Source organism: Coenobita brevimanus, chromosome 24, assembly GCF_032717465.1.
Source record: "Coenobita brevimanus isolate Jiangsu-jjx chromosome 24, ASM3271746v2, whole genome shotgun sequence".
NCBI classification, from domain to species: Eukaryota; Metazoa; Arthropoda; class Malacostraca; order Decapoda; family Coenobitidae; genus Coenobita; species Coenobita brevimanus.
Genome location: NC_136977.1, coordinates 52,471,172 through 52,497,216, shown reverse-complemented (window position 1 = coordinate 52,497,216; position 26,045 = coordinate 52,471,172). Strand labels below are relative to the sequence as shown.

At 41.1% G+C, this 26,045-nt stretch overlaps 1 pseudogene; it reads right to left on the bottom strand.

Annotated features, from left to right (window-relative positions):
- LOC145393380 (alpha-L-fucosidase-like) overlaps positions 1 to 23,992 on the bottom strand; it is a 46,565-nt pseudogene extending 22,573 nt beyond the window's left edge.
- Positions 23,993 to 26,045: the final 2,053 nt, after the last annotated feature.

Here is a 26,045-nt window from a genome sequence, read left to right as displayed (position 1 = left end):
CATGGATGAAGCGATTCGATTTTGACAAGTCAAAGGTCAAGGTCAAAGAGCATGATCAGTGGTTCAGTTCCAAGACCAATTACAGTTCGCGGGCTTTGCACTTTTTTAAGACTAAAGGTAAAGGCGGGGGCAGACGCAATCGGGCGTTTAGCCGCGGTGCTAATCTTCGTAACTTAGGCCTGTGGCGATTTTTTCACCCAATATTCAGGGATACAAGGCCACTGCATCATCCAGGTTACCACAGTTACCTCCCCTCAGTGTTACTCTGTGCCCGTATTAATAAAAACTCCTAGGAGTAAAAAGTTCCTCTCAAAGTGAAATTTGGCTCCTAACTTCTAGAAGTACTCCTAAAAGTTACTTTCAACTCCTAAGTTTACTCGTAAAATCGCTAAAAAATAAAAGTCCTTCACAAGAACTTCTAAGGAGTTAGTAAGATTTTTAGTGACACTAAACACAGTAGCTGCATCCCTAAAACGTCAAGAGACAAGACAACATAGACCATGGCTGACCGACACCACCCACCACGCAGAAATTTTCGAGCTCGGAAGGATGCATTCATGGAATATGATGATCAAGAACGTGTAAGAAGGTACCGTTTCGATCGTGAGGGCATTCTGTTTATTACTGATTTAGTAAGAAATGTACTGGAAAGGCCCACACATCGAAACCATCCTCTCACACCCGAGATGAAAGTGTTGATACAATAATACTTAGGTACCTTGCAACTGGAAAAATGCAGCAGTGTAATTGTGATGACTTTGGACCATCGCAGCCATCAGTGAGCAATGTGATAACGGAAACACTCTATGCTCTAACTGCATCACACATTAAGAGGTTTGTGAAGGTCCCTCGTACACTCCCTCCGTCCAGTTTCTCTTTCTCCTGAACTTATCTGCAGCCGTGGAATCTTGAAATTGTGCCATTGTTGACGGTCACTGTGCCATGTGCACACGATGCCCCGATGGTAGCAGGCACGATCAGCTGACCACACGATGTGTTTACATTTTATCCATGTTATCGACATTCGTAAAGAATCATAATATATGATCAAATAGATGTTGTTTCTATATATAAAAACTAGTTTTATTCATTTTTAAACTACTTACTGATACTCTAAGGCTTTGCAATGGTAATTTTTTAAATATATTAAGCAGAGATTCCTTGTGTTGGTAACACTTTATGGAAGGAGCGAAATTACTACTACGAGTCCTCCTAGGAGGAACTTTTAGAAGCTACTCTCAGCTACAACCACTTTTAGTAGTAATTTTAAGAGTACTTCTAGAAGTTTTTATTAATACAAGATTTAACCTGAGTCTAGTGATGCCCTGCCCGCACCAGGATGGGAACCATGACGCTATCAGACTAGCAATTTCGCAGTCAGCAACGGTGACCACTCAGCTACCACTGTTAAACATTAATCTTGCTCCTATCAGAGGAGTTTAGAACACCCTAGTAGTGGAGAGACTAATGGAAACTATAACTCAATCCTCCATATTTAAAGGTCTCTCCTTAGCAGAGTAAAATCATCTGAGGATAATAAGAATAACCTTGACATGACGCCCCTCTCATGCCAATGAGCCTGTGGAGTCACATTGAGAGACAGGCTGACGAATGAGGATATAAAGGAGCGTTGTGGTGTTGATGTGGATGTGATAGGAAGCGTTATGAGGAACATACTGAGGTGGTTTGGCCATGTGGAGAGGATGGAGGGTGAAAGACTGACGAAGAGAGTGTATGTGAGTGAGGTGGAGGGGGAAAGAGGGAGGGGGAGGCCGAGGATGAGATGGAGGGATGGGGTGGAGAGGTATATGAGAGAGGGGGGTGTGAGTTGGGAGCAGGGGAGTGAAATGGCGGGGGACAGGGCGACTTGGAGGCGATTTGTTTGTGGCCACCCCAAACGGGACTGAGGCGTCTGGCAATAGATAGATAGATAGATTTTTTTTTTTTTTCATCTGGCCACCACCGGGCTATTGTACTCAGCGAATGAGGATCTCTTGTTGTGGTGGAGTTAGTGAAGGCAACATCAAAATTTTCCAGTTCGTAATTTCTCCTGGGCTGAATAAAACCGTCTGGAGATAACACGAACATCCTCAAAAGGTGTGTATGAAGTGAACGGCTTAATGAAATTCATGATAAGAAGAAGGATTAGATAAACACCTACCGACTCCACAAGCGTCGTTAAGGCAGATAAACAGCAATTACTAAATCACAATCTTCCCTGACAGCACGACCCGCCAATCTCGGTGGCAGATACAAACCCTCAACTGTAATGCTTGGTGAACAGGCACATGGAGGAATTAAAACGTTGAAGACTCTGACCAGTTTTAGAATCATACTCCGTTTCTTTCAGCTCCTCACTGGACATACTAACCAAAGATCCACTGGTGGTTTAAATATACAAGCTTATTATCAGTTCTCTTGTGACAGAGAGATTGGTAGAATTCAGGAGAGAATTGTCTGTTATTAAGGAGTTACAAAGAAAACGCACCCAGATTTTATAACATAACTAGAAACATGCTAATCAGTTTACCATCCAACATCTTAAAGGCACCGCTGAACATAAAGCATCTTTCCTATCACAACCTTCTTTCTGATCGTCAGTATGGGTTCCGTCAGGGACTCTCCACGGGCGATATTCTCACCTACCGTTCAGACTCCTGGTCATCCTCCTTTCGGGACTTTGGCGAAAGTGACATCTCAAAAGCTTTCGATCGAGTCTGGCATAAATCTTTAATTTCCAAACTGCCCTCTTACGGTTTTTATCCTTCTATCTGTGTCTTCATCTATAGCTTCCTTTCTGGTCGTTCTAAAGCGGCTGTTGTAGACGGCCATCGTTCTTCTCCTAGATCTATCAACAGTGGTGGTCCTCAGGGCTCTGTCCTATCACCAACTCTCTTCCTTTTATTCATCAATGACCTTCTAAGCTGTACATCTAACCCTATCCACTCGTATGCTGATGATTCCACCCTTCACCTTTCCACTCGGTTCTCGCAACGTCCATCTCAGCAGTTACTTCAACAAACAAGGGATGAGGCTATGGCACTCCTAATGTTAGACTTGGCTCATATCTCTGACTGGGGTAAAAATAATCTTGTTGTTTTTAATGCATCAAAGACTCAACACAATCTTCCACAGGAGTGCCCACTGATGTCTAATAATATCCAGCTTAATCCTGCATCATCCTTGAGCATGCGTGGGGTTTCAGTCACTCGGGACTTATCTTGGAAAGATCATATTACATCTCTTGTAAAATCTGCTTCCAAGAGATTAAGTGTGGTAAACCGACTCTGTACTTTCCTTACCCCTGCACAGTTGTTGACTTTATACACGGGTTTTATTCGCCCCTGTGTAGAGTACAACTCTCACGTGTGGGGAGGCTCCCCACATAAAGCTCTTCTCAACAGGGTGGAGTCAAGGGCTTTTCGTCTCATTAACCCTCCTCCTCTTACTGGCTCCCTTCAACCTCTGTCTCTCCGCCGCACTGTTGCATCTTTATCTCTTTTCTATCGCTACTTCGGTGGTCACTGCTCCTCTGAACTGTCTGCGTGCATTCCTCCACCTCTACGACGGGCGCGTAGCACCCGTCTAGCAACAAATTCTCATCCCTTTTCTGTCCACCTCTCTAATCCAAGAGATAACCGTTACTTCCAGTCCTTCATTTATGCAACAGGTCAACTCTGGAACTGTCTCCCTCTGTCTGTATTTCCTACTTCCTATGATCTCTAGTCTTTCAGACGCATTGTGTCCGGGAATCTCGAAATGAACGGGTCTTAAATTTAGCTGTCTTTTGTATTTTTTTTTTTTTTTTAAGGAACGGTTTGCGACCTCCTGGCCTTTGGTTCCTTCTTCCTTGCATTAAAAAAATATATTTAATGCTACAGTACCAGCAGGTTACTAACCTGAACGACTTAAAACTACTACGATTATATTAGTTCATAAAACAGGCAAAGATCTATCACATAATTATAATAAATTACGGTCCCATCTCGCTACTTGATATAATAGGCAATGTGTTGGAAAATATCATATATACAAGACTGACATAATTAAAGACCAAATAAATACAAGGCAACATGGTCCTAGAGGAGGGAGAGGTACTCACGCGACAGTTACAATAACAAATGAGGCATTATGTAATGCAAAATGGACAGGAGACCAGGTTACTATTGTTTTATTAGATGTTGGGTAAGCTTGTCCCAGCATGTTCTTGCAGCATCATTATTATCGGCTGTGTTATTAAAACTGGCTGGGCGAAGGTTTACCCGGGCTATAAATTCCCTGACTTACGTTAATGGACTGACTGAGAAGGAAAGCACCCAAAATGTTGTAGGGCTTATCATAAAGTCGGAAAGGAAGAGGAGGACAGAGGAAGGATTAATTGGTGATGGGGTGATTTTCAGTTGAAGAAACAAGTGTCGGGATATAACCCAACATGCGAGAGCAGTATTTTGTGAGCAAGTGACAATTACAAACACATACAAGTGTGACTGAGAAGGAAAGCACCCAAACATTACCCTAGAATAAGACACGCAACCAATTGATTTACATTCAGGTTCCAAAAGTGTTTCCAGGTCCAGGTAACGAACTAGTCGTTAATGGAACACCTGTAGTTATTAAATGTGATGAGACTGCATCCTACTTAACAACGTGTAACCAGCAACGATACAGAAAAGCCAGCCGTATCCTATCATCATTTATCAAGACACTGGGGCTCGTCCTTGGAGCTCTCAGTATTAATAAACGGGCTTGTATATAACTTTGGTTCAGTCAAAATCCCTGGCACGTCAGTAAGATTTTGTATTTGTTTTTCTTTGCTGTGCATGTGTTTTTTCGTGCCTTTTCTTTCATTGTTTACCTCTGATCATTTTTTATGGGTATGTGGAGAGGATGGAGGGTGAAAGACTGACGAAGAGAGTGTATGTGAATGAGGTGGAGGAGGGAGAGGGAGGGGGAGGCCGAGGATGAGATGTAGGGATGGGGTGGAGAGGTATATAAGAGAGGGGGGTGTGAGTTGGGAGCACGGCAGTGAAATGGCGGGGGACACGGCGACGTGGAGGCGATTTGTTTGTGGCCACCCCGAACGGGATTGAGGCGTCTGGCAACAGATAGATAGAAAAGATAGATAAGTCTCTACCCACCAACAACACTGCCCTGTGGTCTATTTCTACACCTTCTTCTACAATTATCAGTATTTCTCATTTGCCACTTATATTTTTTCTTTCATTATTATTATTATTATTTATTTATTTATTCTACCCGTATCAGTATTATAATTCTAACTTTTACATCCATATATGTGGCATTATGGCAGGTGGATTGTCTCGCTCTCCGCGTGTGTGAGTCAACATTATGGCTCAAACTGTTTGGATCTGATTTAGACCAAACTTGGCGGATGGGCCGAGAGTCATCCGAGGGACTGACCTACTGTTCTTGAGAATTATAGGCCAAAGGTCAAGAACGCAGAACAAGGTCAAGTCAAACACTTTGATTTGATTTAGACTAAATCTGGTGGAATTGTTGTAGGTCAGGCAAGGAATGGTGAATGGTCAAGGTCAAAGGGCAAGGTCAAGGTTTCAACCCATAAACCAATTATACTCGTACATTCTCTGAAGGCTCTTTCCCGATTGTCATTAATCCTTTCTGCCCGAGGACGGATTTTCTTCCCTTTGCAAGAAGTTTTGTTCAAATGTGGATGGATCTGTAGTAGTGGAGGGGTTGATTAATGTTATAGCCAAACTCCCTGTTCCAAAGGTTTCCCCTAGTGTGCATAATATCCTCTGAAGATACAGTAGAAAAAGACAGGCTTTCAAAAGCGTCACTGGATCGAATGTTCTAATCTTGCTGCTGCCACACGAATTTATTAAGATCAGAACACCCTGTGGAAGTTAACTGAATGTACTATTGCGGCCAGGAGTTCTTAGCCACCCTCGTCCAGCCAACCCGTGAATGTGACAGCGTCGCATTCGATGCATTTCTGTCGATAAATATCCCTTCAGCTTTGGGCTTGTACTAATGGATAAAGCAATAGTACTATTTACTTTGAAGGTTTGACTCTGATATCACGAATATATCATAATGATTATTTAATAACTTGTTTCTCGTACAGAGCCAAACAAGTGACAAATATATATATTTGGTTCCACTCCAACACGTCCTATAGGTTTGAACCAGCGAACACAGAGTGAACAAGTTCGAAACATTCATTTGTTAACAGAAGAGAGAGAGAGAGAGAGAGAGAGAGAGAGAGAGAGAGAGAGAGAGAGAGAGAGAGAGCGTGTATGGTGGGCGCCTGTGAATTTTGGAATAATGAGGTGGAGGCAGACTGGCGCAGGGAAATGCAAGGGGTGAGAAACCCTGGATTTCTGTGATCCATTGAAAACAGGCCGCAGTGTGATTATTTCTTCCATCAGTCACTAGAACTTTCATTGCTTTGTGATAAATTTTTTTAGGATTGCTTTCGTTGAAGTGATGAATTAAGAGATAAATGCTGTTGGTTTAACAAAAAACTGTGCTTAAGAAAGTAATTTGCCTCTCTGTCCAGAGAGAGATATCCAGTTAATGAGAAAAATACTCATGAGTTTGCCAAAAATCTCCAGGTGCCAACCACCAGAGAGAGAAAAAAATGCGAACATAAGGCATTTAACAGAAGTTACGCGGCCTGCCAAATCATTTGACAAAGTCTACTGGCGTTACCCAGAATAAAACCCATCCTTCATTATGTCCGACGAGACGTTATCGTGGGATTAAACTCCTTCATCAGCCAAAGGAAAAATTCCCTGTTTAGCTCGAGCACCTTATTTACTCATATCGCATAAAATCATGTGTATGTAGCCGGAATGAAGCCCCTTATCTACGGCCTGGCAAACTCCCTGTAAAGAGTACCCGGTACTATTTTCTACCGACAGACTGAGTTAAGCGGTGAGACTCATCTTTCGTGTAAGGAAATCCACCCCGCCTGTGTGTGTGTGTGTGTGTGTGTGTGTGTGTGTGTGTGTGTGTGTGTGTGTGTGTGTGTGTGTGTGTGTGTTTGTGTTGAATTGAGTCATCTGACTTGTGGAGCATGGTATGCGGGTTGGTAGGTTGGTGACTGGGTGGGTGGATTGGTTAGCGTAGGCTGGTTGTTTCACAGGCGGATTAGGTGGAGTGGGTGGGCGAGAGGGAGGGGAAAGGGTTGTTAAGTGGGGTGGAGTGGGGTTCGTGCATTAAGTGGGGTGGGTGGTGGGGCTACTAGTAGGACAAGGCAAGAGACGGGTTTGTGTCGTCCTACTTTTGAGACATTCTGTATTGAGTAAGGTTGTGGGTATGTGCGTTGATGGGTGGGTGTGTAGGTGGATGGACGGATTGTGGGAAAACAGGCCACTGGGACTAGGTGATATGAGTTAATGTCCGAGTTGGGAAGAGTTCAGTGTCCGGAAAATCGGTCCACAGGGGATATTATTCTGGAATTATGCTGAAGTAGGTATATATATATATCCAGTGGGTTACAACAGGTCCATCGTGCAATACGTCTGTTGGTCAAGAGGTCTGTTGCAACTGCACGCATCAGTGGGTGATATAACCACGTCGGATAACAGGTTTATGGGGAAAATAGGTTCATTTATGAAAAATACATCCATGGGTATACGACCATGCAGGAAACCTGTATCCATGGACAGATTCAAGGTCGACGGAAAAATTGGTCCGTGGGGAGAAAATACATCAATGGGGAAAATTAGTTCGTGGGAAAATAAATTACGTAGAAAAGTAGGCGTCTTTGAAAAAAAAAAAAAAGTCATTAAGGAAAATAGGTCCATGGAGGATTGTGCTCGGAGTGGTGAAAATGTCCATTGCTAATATTCATGGGGTGAAAATAGGTCCATAGGGGCACACACGTACTGTAAACATACATGGAATATTTAAAATAAGTGGGACCTAAAATATCCAACTTTTAACAGCGACCGTTGCCTGGAATTAGGCTTACCTCTGCACACCTTGGACCAAACAACCATTACCCAGACCCTATTACCACTTCGTCATCCAGTTATTATATTTCATAATTTACCTTCATTTAGTCATTTAGGCATAGAAAGCCAACCGAAACGAAAGGAAAAATCCCTGTTTAATTGTGTTGAGCACCTCATTTCTCCACCTCATTCCTCTAAAATTCACTAGCACCCACTATTCTCTCTCTCTCTCTCTCTCTCTCTTCTGTTAACAAATGAATGTTTCGAACTTGTTCACTCTGTGTTCGCTGGTTCAAACCTACAGGACGTCATGGAGTGGAACCAAATATACATATTTATCACTTGCTTGGCTCTATACGGGAAACAAGTTATTAAATAATCAGTATGATATATTCGTGATATCAGAGTCAAACCTTCAGTGTAAATATTACTATTGCTTTATCCATTAGTACAAGCCCAAAGCTGAAGGGATATTTTTCGACAGAAGCGCATCGAAGGCAACTTCTGTGCTCGTGAATGCGACGCTGCCACATACACGGTCTTTCCGGTAAATCGTGGGGAGCAGATAGAACGTCTTTATTGATGGTGTATAAGTCCCTTATCCGTTCTAAGCTTGACTATGGCTCACAGGTGTATGGGTCGGCATCGGATGCTGTACTCCGTAGACTGGATGTGCTTCAGAATGTATGCTTGCGTATATGTCTCGGAGCCCTTCGGTGTACTCGTGTGGAGCGGTTGGAAGTGGAGGCTAATGTGCCTCCCCTCCGTCTACGACGTGACCACCTGTTATTTTCTTATGGTATCACCACCCACCGTAAACGCTCACTTGGTCTTCCGACTTGTCGGATCCTCCTACAGTGGGAATACCTGCTGTATGCGGCCCTCAAGCCGGTGGCTGTGAGGCTTCACTTCCTTTGTGAGGCGTTAGGGTACGACCTTTCTAATGGGGATCAGGTTTTAACGTCAAAAATAGCGCCCTGGGAGTCACTTGCCACCACATTCAACACTGACTGGCTCCCCGTCGCAAAGTACAAGGCGCCGGAGGTGGAGGTACGACAGTTGTTCCGGATGATCCTCATTAGACACCTAGCGTCATTCCACTTGTACACCGATGGCTCTAAGATGGATGAATGTGTGGGTGCGAGTGTGTGGTCTACGGAGTGCCGCATCCGTTTTCGCTTGCCCCCCCGTACGTCTGTATTCACTGCCGAATTATTTGCCATAGATCAAGCTATAGACTTTGCTTTGCGTTCAAATCACAACAGTTTTGTCATTTTTTCGGACTCTAAGTCAGCCCTTCAGGCAATTCATTCATGTAGGACTGATTCACATGAGGTCCTGGGCCGCATTATCAATAAGCTGCATACATGTGCTAAATCCTTCACTCTGATCTGGGTGCCTGGTCATTGCGGTATTTACGGCAATGAGCAGGCTGACGTACTAGCTAAATCAGCTGTAGAACTCGAGGAGACTTGGGACGTTCCTCGTGAGCTACAGTCTAGTCTCTCTTTCGGAAAGAAATCAATTAATCTTCTGTGGCAAAGTCAGTGGACCGACCTGGCAATTCCATCAGTCAAAAGGACCATATGTGACTGGTCCAGTTCCTCCCGAGGAAACAGACGGGAGGAGGTCGCTTTAGCCCGCCTCCGCATGAATTCCACCCTACTGACACATATGGTACCATATATTAACAGACAATTTCCACCGCGTTGTACCACCTGTGACGCGGTGTTATCTATTAGTCACATCCTTTTGTACTGCAGTAGGTATGCTGGGGAACGTACCTCTCTGGCTGCCTACTGTAGGACAAATGCGCTCCCTTTCACACTTGATTCTGTCTTGGGTGATGGGGACGTTGGTGTGACTAATAAATTGATGACTTTCCTGAAAGAGACCAGATTACTCAGAGAGTTGTGATTTATTTAATGAACTTGGTTGTGGTTTCCTTATTTATTATATATATCTTTTTTTTTTTTTTTTTTGTATATAGGGATATGGTTTTTGTACATATGTAAATACCTCAATACACTTTTATATATTTGTGAACTGCAGGAGGAGGTTACATTTATATAAATGTGTATTTTTTTTTCTTTTGTCCAGGACCAGTAAATTTGATTTTGTTTTTTATTTTTTTATTTTTTATTTTTTATTTTCTTATTTATTTTTTTTTGTATATATATATATATATATATATCTATATATATATATATATATATATATATATATATATGTGTATATATATATATATATATATATATATATATATATATATATATATATATAAATTTTATAAGTATATGATTATTTTGTAGTAGTATAGTAATGAGTCTACATATGATGTATAGATGGAAGTATTTGTCCTGGTACTATCCATGTATACTGATGTATTCTTTATTACTTATTATGTTTCATAATCATGAATAATAACTTAATATTGGTATGAAATAGATGCAAATATTTCATATCATTATTTTGGCTTTCATGATTATCGATTCTTGCTGGCCTAATGCCCCTTCAGGGTGATGGCCAAAAAAAAAAAAAAAAAAAAAAAAAAAAAAAAAAAAAATAAACGGGTTGGCTGGACGAGGGTGGCTAAGAACTCCTGACCGCAATAGTACAAGTGACTCCTTCAACTGGAAAAGTCTCTGTTATGCCTAGAAAGATGATTTGGAGATTGCTGAATAAGTTTAAAATGTGCTTTAGTATTGGACACGTTACTTCTTTCAGTTTGATGATCGTTTTTGCTTTGTTTTATCCAGGTCACCACCAGACTAGTTAACTAAGCTTAATGAAGATCTTTTATAAGGACGGAGCTAATGAAAACAATATCTGACCTCCCCAGTGCGTAAAAATCTCCCCTGAACTGAACACAAATTTCTGGCGACGACATGGCCACTGTATATACGTGTGTTCTTACTTAAAGGGCTACTGAAGTTTGTGGTAAGAAGACATGAAGAAGACTTAGATAAATGCCTATTAACTATACAAGGGTCATTAAGACAGATGGTTAGTTATTATTATAAAAAAAACAATATTCCCCCATTATCGATTTTATATTCAGGTCTCCAACTGTAATGCCTGGTGAACAGTGACAAGGGGGAGGGGATACAACGTTGCTCAAGTCTGTCCAGTTCAAGAATCAAACTCTGGTTCTTTCGGTTCCTAGGTGGGCGTGCTAACCAATGGACCACCTGCTTCCCCCAAAATGACGATCTAGATATACAAACTTACTGTCGGTTCTCTCCTGTGACTCGGCTTTTGAACTGTAAGAAGGACAAAAGGCATGGGAAGCGTCTGCAGTTTGCCCTCCTTGTTCTTCCTTCTTGACCAACTAAACAAGTAAGTCAGTAAATAATTATATAAATACATAAATGGCTCTGAGCATCTTCCGTAACTAATATTTGTTTATGGAAGAAGAAATAGGGAGATGGGACAATGGACGAGTTTCCGGTCAAAATTTTTTTGTAGATACTTATATGGGTAAAAGATACTCAGAAAATAACTATGTCAACCATTATTTCCAATAAAAATGTGCAGAAACATGAAAAAATCATAGATAAAGTAGCCGAAAAATCACATGACACTGAAACGGCCTGTGATTGGTCGTGACGTCACGACTCACATTGAGGCAGCATAGTCTGCTTTGTTAACGTTTAGCCAGGATACACTGTGCTTATTTCTGACCTCTAAGAATGTCCAGTGACAAGAGGAATAATTGCTAATGTTTCGTTCCAATGTGTAAGTGCACTGACAAAAGCACAGTAGGGAAATTATTCCTCTGTATACCAGCCAATAACAATAAACGAAAGCAGTGGTGGCTGGCTGCTCGTCGGAAGTTCCCAGTGCTGGAATGCAGTCTCTACTGTTGTGAAAATATTATATTCTTCACCATATAGGTTCATATACACCTAATTATCCGAAATTCAGTTAAAAAACTATGCTTTATTTAATTATTAATAGAATATTAGGAGTCAGAGCGAAAACGTGCTAAGGTTAGCAGGTATTTCTACTTTAGATCGCCAACATGCCTTGACAGACTTCTGTTTTGCACAGATACTGATTTAAAGTGCAAATAAGTGCATTTGTTTGTTAAATTAATAATTATACAAAGCAGAAGTCTGCCAAGGCAAGCTGTTCCACTAAAGGAGAAACACTTCCGCTAATTTTAGCTAGTTTTCGCTGTGAATCCGGATTTTTTAAAAGGTAAAATTAAATACTATATAGATAGATAGAGAGACAGATAGAAGCAGGAAGTCAAATGATGAGAAGGTGTTGTGTTTGCGAGAAGCGAGCAGCGCTAAACGCTTACACGGAGGAAAGCTGACGACAGCGGCCAGTAAGGAGATGATTCAGTTAGCTGTCAGCAGTCCTCTCGTGAGAAAGTTCTGTTGCCATGAGGAAGATACGTGACACACACACCCTACTACACGAGATGTGAGGAAAGAGAGTTTAGAAGGAGACAAGCGACCCTAGAGAGAGGTCGAGACGGAGATTAGCTTTAGGACAGAGAGAGAGAGAGAGATAGCGAGACAGGGAGGTAGCTACCCAGGACTTATACTATTATACCTGTTTAATATTTCCAAGACAAATAAAAATAGTCCCATACTATTCTTTACCTCTCCCGTCACTACATGACATCTGGTGGGGAAACTACTACAAGATATAAAAGCCGCTCGACCACAAGTCTAAAATATACTTCTCTACAAGTAACTACAAAGTCTTTATGACATTTGGTAGCAGCGAACGTATACGAACCTCGTCTACGAATCAACATTAAATTCCTACAAAATATCAAGATTGACAACAACCAACAATATCAGCTCCTGCCCCCTCCGTCTCCCAGATCATTACGCTGATGCAGAGGTCAAGAGATCACTCGACGCCTTGCAAGTAGCTTAACGACAAACCAGCAAATCTGCGGACATCGTCTCCGAATTAAAAGCAAATTTCTACAAAAGCAACCGAGACTACAAGGTTAGCTTCAGTTCTACAAAGTCTACAGCCATCTACAATCAACTACAGCCATCTACAATCAACTACAATTAACAACTCTACGTCGTCTGTATAATCTTCTACACGCACCTACAAGTAGCGGCAGTCTTCATCCCACAACGAATAAATCACTAGAGAAAAGGACAGAGAAAACTTCCACATAGAATAAAGGGAACAAACAAACGAAGAGTGAGACACGATTTACAACTCATCTTACTCACTCGTCTTCACTCAAGTTACTCATCGCTACTCATTCACTCACCACAGCTACCAGTGTGGGAAGCCGACGTCACCATGTGCTGAGATGACATCACAACGCGAGTCTGCCACGCCAAGCAACGTGTGACTGACACCAGGCACTTCTCACCCACTACTCATTACTCATTATTCACATAGCTCCTACTCATATTCACTTATTTTCACAGTTAAGTTGGAAATTCGACGTTCTATGTTGAGGTTTGCCTGGGACAGCCGTTAACCACTACAAATACCAGGCCATGGAGTTTCCTGAGTAATATCGTCCATCAACACACCACTAGAATTATCAAGAGATCTTCAATCAAACCTGTTTTCTTCCGAGATCGACTTTTGTATCGACACACCTCTACGATCTGTATCAAGTGGGTAAAATTATACTTGCTCATTTCTTCTCAGTGCTAAAATTAGCTATATTCAACTTATTTAATCATCTAGTTTGCTAGGACATAAATAAACAAGAGGCGTATTTCATAACATCATATCTTAATGACAGGAATATTTTCGCAACCACCCACGTTAATACCAGATGACACACAAATTGCCACAACATCAGACTCACAATTAAGAGACAGCCCACCCATTGTACAACCCACACCACACGTTATAGATAAGGAAACAAATACGGGAGTTTCGGATGATGAGTGGAAACCCCTTCAGACGTTGAGAGTATCGACTTCGCAGCTGCCTTAAATACGTATGCCAATATACTTAACAGGGTTCACCGGTCCGGTCATACATATTCTACCATTCCCTCACATAACGATAAACTCGTACAAGTTGAATTAACAGGGCAATCATTAAATATGAATCAAGAAACAAATACTGCTGATCTAAAAACCACACCTCACGTTTTTGTGTATCACGAGGATAAGACTGCCCCAAAATTCTCTGGCACAGACAAGGATCGCATTGATGTCATTTCATTAATCAGTCAGTGCGAACAAATGTTCATCAAGCGCCACATACTAGATGAACAAGAGAAAATTGCTATTTTTTCATCTTGCATAAGCCAGGAAAGATGTCCAGCAAGCAATTTATTGCGCTCCGATAAGCTACATCGTGCTAGGACATATGATGAATTTAAAACTGAATTTCTGAAGAAATTTTCTGGAGGTATGAACTTCTTGCCAGGTATAATTCCAGAATTACATAAAATTGTAGATCTTGTAAGGGAGCACACTACAAACCATGTGCTCAGTGAAATAACTGCTGATGTCTCCACAATCAAGAGAACCCTATTAGCTACTCTGGAGAATTCTAAGTGGATAACAGATGATGGAAAGATGTCCCCAGACCTCGTCGTGGACATCATTGGTTATGTAGCTGCCTTGTGTAAATTACCTGATAGAACCCTTAAGATCGCCAAAACAATCGCGTACATCCCTGGAATGTGCTTACTAGACTTAATGAACGAGGTAGAGATGCAGTGCAGTAAAGCAGGTGTGGTCGACACACATGCACATTCTGGTAGAATCAGGGTACCTGAGACAGTATCAGCTGTGAAAACATCAACACCGACCCCAAACAGAGAACAAAATCGATCGCGACCTGAAATGAGGCAGTCCAAACAGACAAAGACGCCTAGACCTCGTTCCCACACGCCTTCCTACAGGCAGTTTCATAAGTTTTCGCGCAGCCCGAGCAGGTCTCGCGCCATAAACAACACTTTTTATGGGAAATCACCTCGTAGGTCACAGTCAAGGGATAGGTCCATTCTGTGTCATTACTGTGCAAAACCAGGACACACAAGGTATGAATGCTTTATCAAGGCAAAAGAGGATAATCAAAAGACACAAGGGTTTGGTCCTTACTGTAGGCATCATAGATACCAAGGGCACTGGACTAGTGATTGCAAAACAGTAGAAAAAATTGTGTCTATGTTCAAATCGGGGAAGACCAAGTCATGACAAAAAACGAACAAACGTAAAGATGAACAAGGTTAAACTTCACATAGGAGGCATGTTGGGAAATGAGTGTATCTTGATACCAGCTGTATGTGAGGATCAAAACGTTTCCTTATTTTTAGATACAGGCTCTCCAGTGAACTTAATAACACATGAAGAACTAAATAGAATTCTTAAAAATAAAAAGAAAGTAACTTTTCTGGATGAAGCTGATTTAGAATTAAACACAGTAGATGGTCAAGAGATTACAGTAAAAGGTATGATAAGATTAAATCTCAGTTTCACAGAAACTACAAGACCATTCTCTGCATTGTTCTATATCGTTGAAAACTTAGCAATTAAAGCTCATATGTTACTGGGCTTAAGATCCATGAGAACTGAGAACATAACTATACTCCCACAAATGAATGGAATAGACTTTGATAATGAATTTATAGAGGAAATACTTTCAGAGCCCTCACCGATTGGTAGAAGAGAGCCAAAAAGAATTGGTAATATTAAAGGCTTTAACAAACATACACAAACAGATGAGTGTATAGATCCACTTACACCAGCAACCCCATCCTCCAGAATTAGTGACCCAGATAACAGTACTGATTTATCAATTTTTCCAGCCCATCTCACTAATGATTTGGTTATACCACCTAATTCATACATGAAGGTTACCATAAAGAGCAAATTACGGAATAGTACTGTTCTTGTCTTAGAAGAATTATGTAAAGTAAAAGGATTGTCAGTAGAAAACGCATTATGTCATACGAACGACGAAGGGCTAACTCAGATATTCATTATTAATCACATGAATGGGGAAGTTCAGTTGAAGAAGGGAACTTGCATAGTTAATATTGAAAAATGTTTCGCCCCTGTGAAGGAAATAAATATTGGTGGAGTAACAAGTGAGATAAAATCTACGGATAGAGGAAGAATAAAAGAGAATTTAATTCACTCAGGTGAATTTGACGAAGAAAATGATTTGTTAACCCTGCTGGAAACACACAGGGACACCGTAGCCTTGCCCGGAGAACGATTAGGGTGTACTAACTTGATTAATCACATGATTAATGTGCACCCAGAAACACCACCAATTTTCGTACCAGCTTATCGCATACCACACTCCCAACGTACACTTGCAAATCAGTATGTCGATGAAATGTTAAAGCTTGGAATTATTGAGCCTTCAGTTTCTCCGTGGAACGCTCCCCTTTTCTTTGTGCCCAAGAGAAATGGAGAAATGCGTGCGGTAGTAGATTACCGTAAACTAAATAATCACACAATCCCTGACAGATTTCCCATGCCATTGCTAAGTGATGTGCTACAGAATATTGGTCCTGAGAATAATATATTCTCGACCATCGATCTCCTAAACGGATACTATCAGATTCCGGTATCTCAGGAGTCACGTAAATACACTGCCTTTTCAACAAACAGAGGCCATTATCAATATACAAGAATGCCAATGGGACTGAGGACAGCCCCGGTACGTTCCAGCGTCTTATGAATTACGTATTGTCCGGAATTTTAGGACAAGGAATATTTGTTTATCTTGACGATATTATTATCGCAACGAGGAATATTAAGGATCATCTCAGGAAATTAGACTTACTCTTACAAAAGCTTAGTGATGCTGGATTAAAAATTAAACTTTCTAAATGCAAATTTTGCTTTAAGGAAATAAATTTCTTAGGCCACAAATTAAGTTCTGATGGTATTCACACCACTGATGACAAAATACAGGCAGTGAGAGATTTTCCTGAACCCACTACGACTGACGAAGTTAGACAATTTTTAGGTCTGGCTGGGTACTATAGGTCCTTCGTACCACAGTTCTCTCATATAGCCTTCCCTCTATTCCAACTACTCAAAAAAGATGCTGTATTCCAATGGGAAGAAGAACAAAAAAGGGCATTTAACAATCTAAAAATTAAACTAACGAATGCACCTTGTTTAGCATATCCAGATTACACGAAATCATTTCTTATTTGTACAGACGCATCAGTTAAAGGATTAGGGGCTGTACTGATGCAGGAAGATAAAAGAGGAAAGAATCAACCAATTGCATTTGCCAGCAGACAAACAAGAGGTGCGGAGAAAAATTATAGCACTACAGACTTAGAGGCACTTGCAGTGATTTTTGCATTACAAAAGTTTCGAGATTTGGTATATGGTTACGAAATCCACTTATTCACCGACCATAAACCACTGGTGGGTATGTTTAAAGAAAAACTCCTTTCTGGGAGGAGAGCAAGATGGAAATGTACAGTTGAAAACTACAATGTACAAATACATTATATACAAGGTAAAATGAATATAGTAGCTGACGCATTATCTAGGAACCCGAACACAATTCAGGTTGCGGCGTTAGATCTCAAAGGAAATATCCCAAACCACGAGGATATCGCAAAGGCACAAAGACTTGACCCAGTATGGTCAAAAGTAATATACAAGTTAGAAAGTGGAGATGACATACAATTACCCAAACTGCATGTCCCACTTGAACAATTCACAATGGTCAATAATACATTATACAAAATTAACTCTAAACAACCAAAACGCCAAAGAAATACTAACCAGTTGGTAGTACCTAATGACATGATACCCCAAGTATTACGAATGATACACGACAGCCCACATGCAGGACACCCTGGAAAGGATAAGACATTCAACCAAGCCCAGCTATTATATTACTGGCCTTCATTACGAAGAGATATACACAATCATATAGACAGATGCGAATCATGTGCGAAACACAAAGGATACCCAATCACACCTGCACCGATGGGTAATTACCCAGTACCACATCAACCATGGGACGTTGTCGCTGTTGATTTACTCAAGATGCCATTATCATACAATAATAACCTATACTTATTCGTAGCAACGGATCATTTTTCCCGTTATGTCATTTTAGCTCCAATTAAAGATAAGACAGCAGAGACAGTAGCAAAGGCAATAACAGATAATGTAATATGTCGCTTTACTACCCCAAAGGTATTAATAAGTGATAATGGAGGAGAATTTAATTCTGAGATCTTACAAGAAATATGTAAACAATACAACATTAAAAAGGTTAACGTTTTGGCCTATCACCCAGCATCGAATGGGTTGGTAGAGAGACAAAATAAAAGGTATTAGATGTGCTACGACACATTCTCAGTGAAAATTATGCAAGCTGGGATGATTGGATTCCCAGAGTAGAGGCCTCCATTAATGGGTCTATAAATAAATCCATTGGTGACACACCACATTTCATTATATATGGCACAGATAAAAAATTACCATATGAGCTCCTAGAAGGTGACAGCATGCCTATATACAATTACGATGATTACTCTAAACTCCGTTTACGTGAATTCCAGGACATACACAAAAGAGTGCAAAAACAATTAACGATGTCCAAGGAAGAAATGACGGAGGCATTTAACAAAAAGGCAAAAGATTCACCTATCAGCTTAGGAGACATTGTTTACGGAGTCATTCATACGAGAGACAATAAATTATCCCCTAAATTTGAGGGCCCATACAAAGTAATTAACATAAAGGCAAACAAAGTTTTAATTAAGTCACTTTCAAGTGGCGAGGAAAAACAAGTTCATATTGACCATTTAAAACGAGTTTCAAGGGAATTATCACATAATTATTCAGCCTCGGATACAACCGAACAGGTGAACGTACCTCAAGAAACCAAGCAAGAACACAACAATGATTACAAAAGAAATTAAGGTCATATACCAAACAATCGAACATAGGTGCAACTATTCCAATGAAATCTACAGTACATCATTTACGAGAATTAAATATCGATTTAAACTCCTTCTATAAATGAAATAACAGCCAACCGTAACGCACATCATCACTATCATCAACCACAGCTTTATAGGAAATTAATAGATTTTTTTTTTCGGTAGGTTACGATGAAGGGACTTCTGCTATGGATTCTCCTATACATAGTAAGGGTATATGCGCACCTAGACCCCAAGCATATAGTACGACAAGGATGCCTCATAGCTCCAACGGCCACGACTACAATCGTCAAGGACGTCATGAGTACTGAAATAAGTCTAGATTACTTGTATGACTTACCTACTTATATAGAAAGACTTGCGACGCCGATGCGAACTCTGGACTTCAAGATAGGGAATTATGTTTCACAATCACATATCACCAAGGAAGTGGATGAAATGGTGAAGTTAGCGAAATGGAAACTAGAACAGGCGAAGTCAACTATGCTCGTCATGATCCAAGATCTCCCATCTTATGGAACAGAGGTGCTGAGCGACAGGAACAACATCACACGTACTCGCCAAAAGCGCGGTTTGTTCGATCTGGGCGGCGCAATTCTTGGGAACATCTTTGGATTGGCTACAGAGGATGACCTTAAAGAAATAAACAAAAAATTTAATAAGATAGCTCAGGTACTAACATACCAAGATAAATTCATCACAGGACAGAACTCAGCAATGAAAACAATTGTGAAAAATCTGAAACAAGCAGAAAACGTAGCTCTCGAGAGTATAGATAAAATAAATAACTTGGAGGGTAACGTTACCCTTTTCCAGCACTTCTCCATCATCACAGAACATATTGACACGATTCTACTACAATTAGAGAACACTAGAGATCATTTCAGGGCACTTATGCAAGGAATTTCGAATGCTGGTGATGGCAAGATCACAAATGACTTACTCCCAGTTCATGAGCTACGTCAGATAGTTAGTCAAGGCATACATACACATAAATTGAAGCCATTGTTCCGCAGTAGGGAATTTATGCAATATTACCCGTACTTGGAAGCAACACTAACACCAACATCAGTGATAGTTCATGTACCATTCATCACGGAAGACCTGTTCACAGTATACCAAATACACCCCTTCCCCTATAGAAACAACAACACTTTAGTCATCATCAACATCAACACAGACACCGAACTCATCATGGTCTCCAAGAGACGAGACACTGTCACTTTCGCAAGTGAGTCAACGATTGAGCGAAAGTGCCGCACATCCTTACATGCTGTTCATCTTTGTCCTGCGTACATTTTCACGTTTCAGCCTACTGATACGGTCCCTTGTGAAATGGCTATCATCAGCAATAACAATATTCATCATCATTGCAACTTCACTTTTGCTCCAGATAAACTTGTACACCATCAACGCATTGGACACTCGCAGTTTTTTTATTTCCCTCATAACACATCAGTTTACATAGTCTGTCCAGATATACCACCATCTCATACATCAGCCTCAGGATTACGAGGGGTGATTAGAAAGAAATGACAGTGAGTCCATAAACTTTTATTAGCATGAAGAACTATCAAACTATGACTCACATTCCTTCAATGTACTCCCCTCCAACCTCTATGCAGCGTTCCATTCTCTTTCTCCTCTTCATGAAGCAAGCGTGGTACTCTGAAGACGGTATACTTCGGAGTTCTGAATTGACGGTCCGTGCCAAGTCTTGGATACGATGAAATTGCTTCCCAGCGATGGCAGATTTAATTTTTGGAAACAACCAAAAGTCACAGGGAGCCAGGTCAGGGGAGTAGGGTGGGTGGGGGAGCAGAGTTATACCTTGTTGTTCCAGGTACTGCATAGTGAGGCGAGCTTTGTGGGGTGCAGCATTGTCGTGGTGCAGCAAAAGGCGAGACCGACGGCGGGTTGGTGCGGTGTTGGCCTTGTGTTCCAAGACTTGTGGAAGGACCTGGTCTGTGTAGTATTGGGCTGTGATAGTGGACTTTTCAGGCATCACATCCACGCATATTGGTCCTTGAGAATTGAAAAAGATGGTGAAAAGGCGCTTCCGACTGCGAAATCCTTCCTTCAAAATCTGAGGTCGAGGGTCTTCATCGCCCAACCACACCATGTTTGACTGCATGTCACGGGTTGTGAAGAATGAAATCCAACACTCATCTCCAGTAGCAACATCTGAGAACCGTTTTGGACCATTTGGTTCAAATTCAGCAAGCCAGACACGACAAATCCTCACCCGTTCAGCCTTTTGCTCATCAGTCAACAAATGGGGTATCCATCGACAACACTTCTTCCTCAGGTGTAATTGTTCATGCACGATGTCATATGCACTCCCATAACTGATATCAAGCTCCAAGGCTAAGAACCTAAGAGTTACAGTTGGATCCTCGTCAATGATGGACCGTGCACGGACAGTTGTTGCTTCGGTCACGGATGTCCGGGGGCGTCCAGAGCGTTGTTCATCTTTCAATTCAGTTTTTCCTGCTGTGAAAGCACGAATCCAGCGGGAAACAGTTTCCAGGGAAGGAGTAGTGTCTGGATAAACTTGTAATAATTCCCCTCGATTCTCTGTTGCTTTCTTTCCCAGTTTCCACCTCGTAAAAATGTAGAACCTGCAGCCTTCTTTCGAGTAATCCATGTTTCTGGCCAGAGAGCAAAAACAAGAGTGAAGCATTCACTCACAACAATAAAACAAGAAAAGTCAGGCATACGGCGACAAGTTCAAACTCGTAAGGACAAGCAACTCTGCACTCTCCTTGCTCCCCTACCTCCCATCATTCAAGGTTTTCATATTATAGCACGAACTGTCATTACTTTCTGATCACCCTTCGTATACATAGCACCAGACTACTGTGCGGTATTTACACCATCCATGTCTACTTTTTCCACCATCAATCACTACGCCATCCTCAATCATACACACAAACATTTCCACCCACTGCCTGATATGGACTTAAACATGAGCACAAGTATTAAGCTGACTTCACCTAAGTTTGAAACTATGCAGCTGATCAATGAAACAATGAAGCCCTGGGAAGATTTGAGTTTGAGTATGTTCAACCCATATTATGTGTATAGCCAAGCACCTTCTGTCTTCATAATTATCTGCATTGTGGTTGCAGTATTGCTGTTGGCCATGCACAGAATGCATGCAAGAATTGCTAATTTGGAGTCATTGTTTAGTGGGGGGAGAGTTAACATCACAGTTAACCACCCTGAATGAAGTGTATATATTTTGTATATAGTATTAATTATATATAAAAAAAAAATAAAAATAAAAATAATAATAATAATAATAATAACACAAAGAAGAATGACCCATATATGACAAACCAGTACCATTATCTTTGAATGAAATATTAATAACTCTTACAATAATCTTAATTTTAAACTATTTTTATTCTTGCATGTATGCAATTCACTATAATAACCCAAGTACATACTGTATTACAGTTAAATAATTTACTTTAATGCATTTATTCCAATATGTATTCAACTTATTTAAAATGTAATATTACTGAATAATCACTATTTACTATGAATAATATATGTATACAATATTCATACAATTATGTTACTTTACAATATTATGTATTTCACTTAATTAGCTTATAAGTTCATTATAATGTGTATGTAGTATGTATTAATATATTATAACTATTAAATGTCGATGGTACGTCATTTTCGCGCGGCCGAGCAAATATAGGACTACATAATAGATAGATAGATAAATAGATAGATAGAGAGACAGATAGAAGCAGGAAGTCAAATGATGAGAAGGTGTTGTGTTTGCGAGAAGCGAGCAGCGCTAAACGCTTACACGGAGGAAAGCTGACGACAGCGGCCAGTAAGGAGATGATTCAGTTAGCTGTCAGCAGTCCTCTCGTGAGAAAGTTCTGTTGCCATGAGGAAGATACGTGACACACACACCCTACTACACGAGATGTGAGGAAAGAGAGTTTACAAGGAGACAAGCGACCCTAGAGAGAGGTCGAGACGGAGATTAGCTTTAGGACAGAGAGAGAGAGAGAGATAGCGAGACAGGGAGGTAGCTACCCAGGACTTATACTATTATACCTGTTTAATATTTCCAAGACAAATAAAAATAGTCCCATACTATTCTTTACCTCTCCCGTCACTACATGACATCTGGTGTGGAACTACTACAAGATATAAAAGCCGCTCGACCACAAGTCTAAAATATACTTCTCTACAAGTAACTACAAAGTCTTTACGACAACCAGATTTCGAATAATTAGGTGAGTATGAACCTCTATGGTGATAAAATCTATAACACTTACCAATTAAAAAGTGCCAATTCGGTGTTGATTCTGTAAATGACCGCCGATTCGGTATTTCGCCACACTCCCCTGAAGTACCGTAGTTGAGTCACTGAAACTTTTTTTTTCTTCAGAACGCTAATAATGAAGAGGTCAGATATTATGATATGAGCATAATACCATCATAAACTTATACAACTGATACTGTACGGCATACATTTAACACTTCCCACCTCATGAGGTACCAGCACCGCTCGGGAATGGTGTAGCTGTAAGCTACTTCTGGTCGATTTCACCACAATTTACTTACCTAACAGGTACCACCCATTTACACCATGAAAAATATTCCTTCACAACATACCTGAAGGGGGTAGTTTGGATCTACGGTGGCCATGTAGGTGCAACTATCATCTCTGTTACTGGTAAAGTATTGTGTGTTGGATTGGAGCGTCGTCTGCAGTGTGAATGCTGACGTCATCGCCAACATGGCGGCTCCTTCCCTCCAGCCGCAAAGAATTAAAGTTATCACGTCTTGTTCAGTGCAAATGATAAATTAAATTAAAAGATACATATACCGTAAGTTTTTAAGTACATGGCAGAGTGCACTGGCCATGTTTATCCAGAACCGACAACTCGTCCATTCTACAGCCTCCTTGTCACTGTGCAAAACGAATCATTGTTACGAGCAGCTGTAGTTCGTAATTTTGTGTGTGGATTTTTGACACGTCCTTGCTCGCTTGCCCTGACGCCACACAACCCCGATATCGATAACTGGTGGTGCATTGGTTTCTCCGTCGCACAACTGGAGGATCCAAGGTTCGGTTGGTGGACCGGTCAGACACCTGGACAAAGCTTGTTTCCCCCATGTTACTGTTCACGAAGGAGTAGAATTACGGACAAAGATTTATTCCTTTCACAACGATGGCGCCCTTTTTGCTTTATTATTGCTTCCATCAGACGATTTCGCTCAGCTTAGAAGATATTATTCCACATGGAGGTGCCAGTGTGTCCAGGCATCTCGAAATTGTACGGATCTGGAATTTGGCTCTCTGTTATCTTGTTTTGTTTTATTTTCTTGGCTGGAACAGTTTGCTGGCTCCTGGCCTTTGGTTCCTTCTTCCTTGCGTAAAAAAAAAAAAAAATAGAACCTTCATTATCCCCACCACTGATGAAAGTCTGTCTTAAGTGAGAAAAAAATCGTCTAGAGGTAAGATGAAGGATCTACGAAAGTCATAATCATAGTGCATGGGTTAAGGCAACTACTGTGTATCGTGTTCTTCAGGAAGATTTGGAATTATCAATACCTGAATGTCTGCATTACCGATCCTCGTGTAGTCACCAGCCATTAATTCAAGCCTTATCATCGGATTTTGAACTGTTGCTTTGACTGGCCAATATACATCATGATACAGAGACTACAAGGGTATTAATAAACAACCCACAACTGGATCATCCTTCATGTCAATCCAATACTGTATTCCGTATTGTTGTTAATATTACAAACGTGAGGGATGAAAGGACGGCAGGGTAGTTTTATGTCTCGTGTGTGTGTGTGTGTGTGTGTGTGTGTGTGTGTGTGTGTGTAAGACCAAATTTTAACTGGCCTTGGTGGGATGGTAAATGGTTAGTCAAGAGGTTAACCCATTGTTGTTGAGGACAATATGTCGAAGGTGAAGGTCACATGCAAGATCAGTATAAACAGTTTTGCTCCGTTTAGACCAAACTTGGTGGACGAGTTTAGGGAAGGGTAAGGATAAACAGCTTAGATTTTGAAAACAAAAAGTCAAAGGTGAAGGCCAGAGGGAAAGGTTAAAGTTCAGCCCATATGTTTCAGTGTTTCAGTTCATTTATGAAGGCTTTACCATGCATGCGTGCTTCGGCCTTGGTTGCCTAATGGCTGCTCTCCACGCTGCCCAGTCTCTAGCGACCCTCTGTTCAGTCCCTTATCCACTTGGTCACACCCTGTGACTTCGTCCTAGGTCTTTTTCGGTCTGCCTCTAGCATCCCTACCCACAACGTTCACACCTCTTACCCTCCACACCCAGGTGTCATCCTCCATCCTCTTTCTATGCCCAAATAATCTCAGTCTGCCCCTTCTTTCATTGCAGCACTAATGCTCGTACACTGAAGTCCCATCCATCCTCTTGACTCTTCATTGACGATCCTTAACCTCCAGGCCTGTCATTTAAGGACACTACACATCCAGCTAAGCATTATCATCTCTACGGTCAAGCCTACGAATACCCTCTTTTTTACTATCCAGGCCTCACTTCCCTACAGCATTACATCACGAAAATGTGTTGCATGTAAGTACCCCCTTAGCACGAAGGGAGAGCCCTCTCAATGTCACGAGAGGCAGTAGTTTCTTAACTACTGCCAACCACTCCTTACTCAAGCCACAGAGCTTGTTCCAGCCCTACCTCCAGCACATATATTATGTCCTTCAAATATCAAAATTTCTCCACACTCTCAAGAGACTCTCCTGCGAGGTGAAACCTTTTCCGCCTCTCTGTCTCAACTTACTCTCCCCAATACACCACACACACGAAATTAGCATTATTTTCGCAGCTTACTTTATGCACCCACTCTTCACAAACACTGCACAAAGATGGAGTTACTTCTCACACCCTTGCGGCAGACTACACATGGCTACACTCCCTCTTCTTTAATGGTAACGTCATCAGGCCTAGATATCATCACTTTTGTTTTATCCGCGTTTACTCTCAAACTATTTTACTCCATTCCAACGCTTCACGGCCTAGATCTTTCCTCCGCCACTCCAAGTCATCAGCATACAACAACTCCCATGTAAGTCCAGTGTCATGTGCTAGAGCTTCAAGCACCATGATAAAAATTAAAGAGCTTAAAACTGACAACTGATGCATGCCAACATATACAGAACACTCACCACTCAAACCT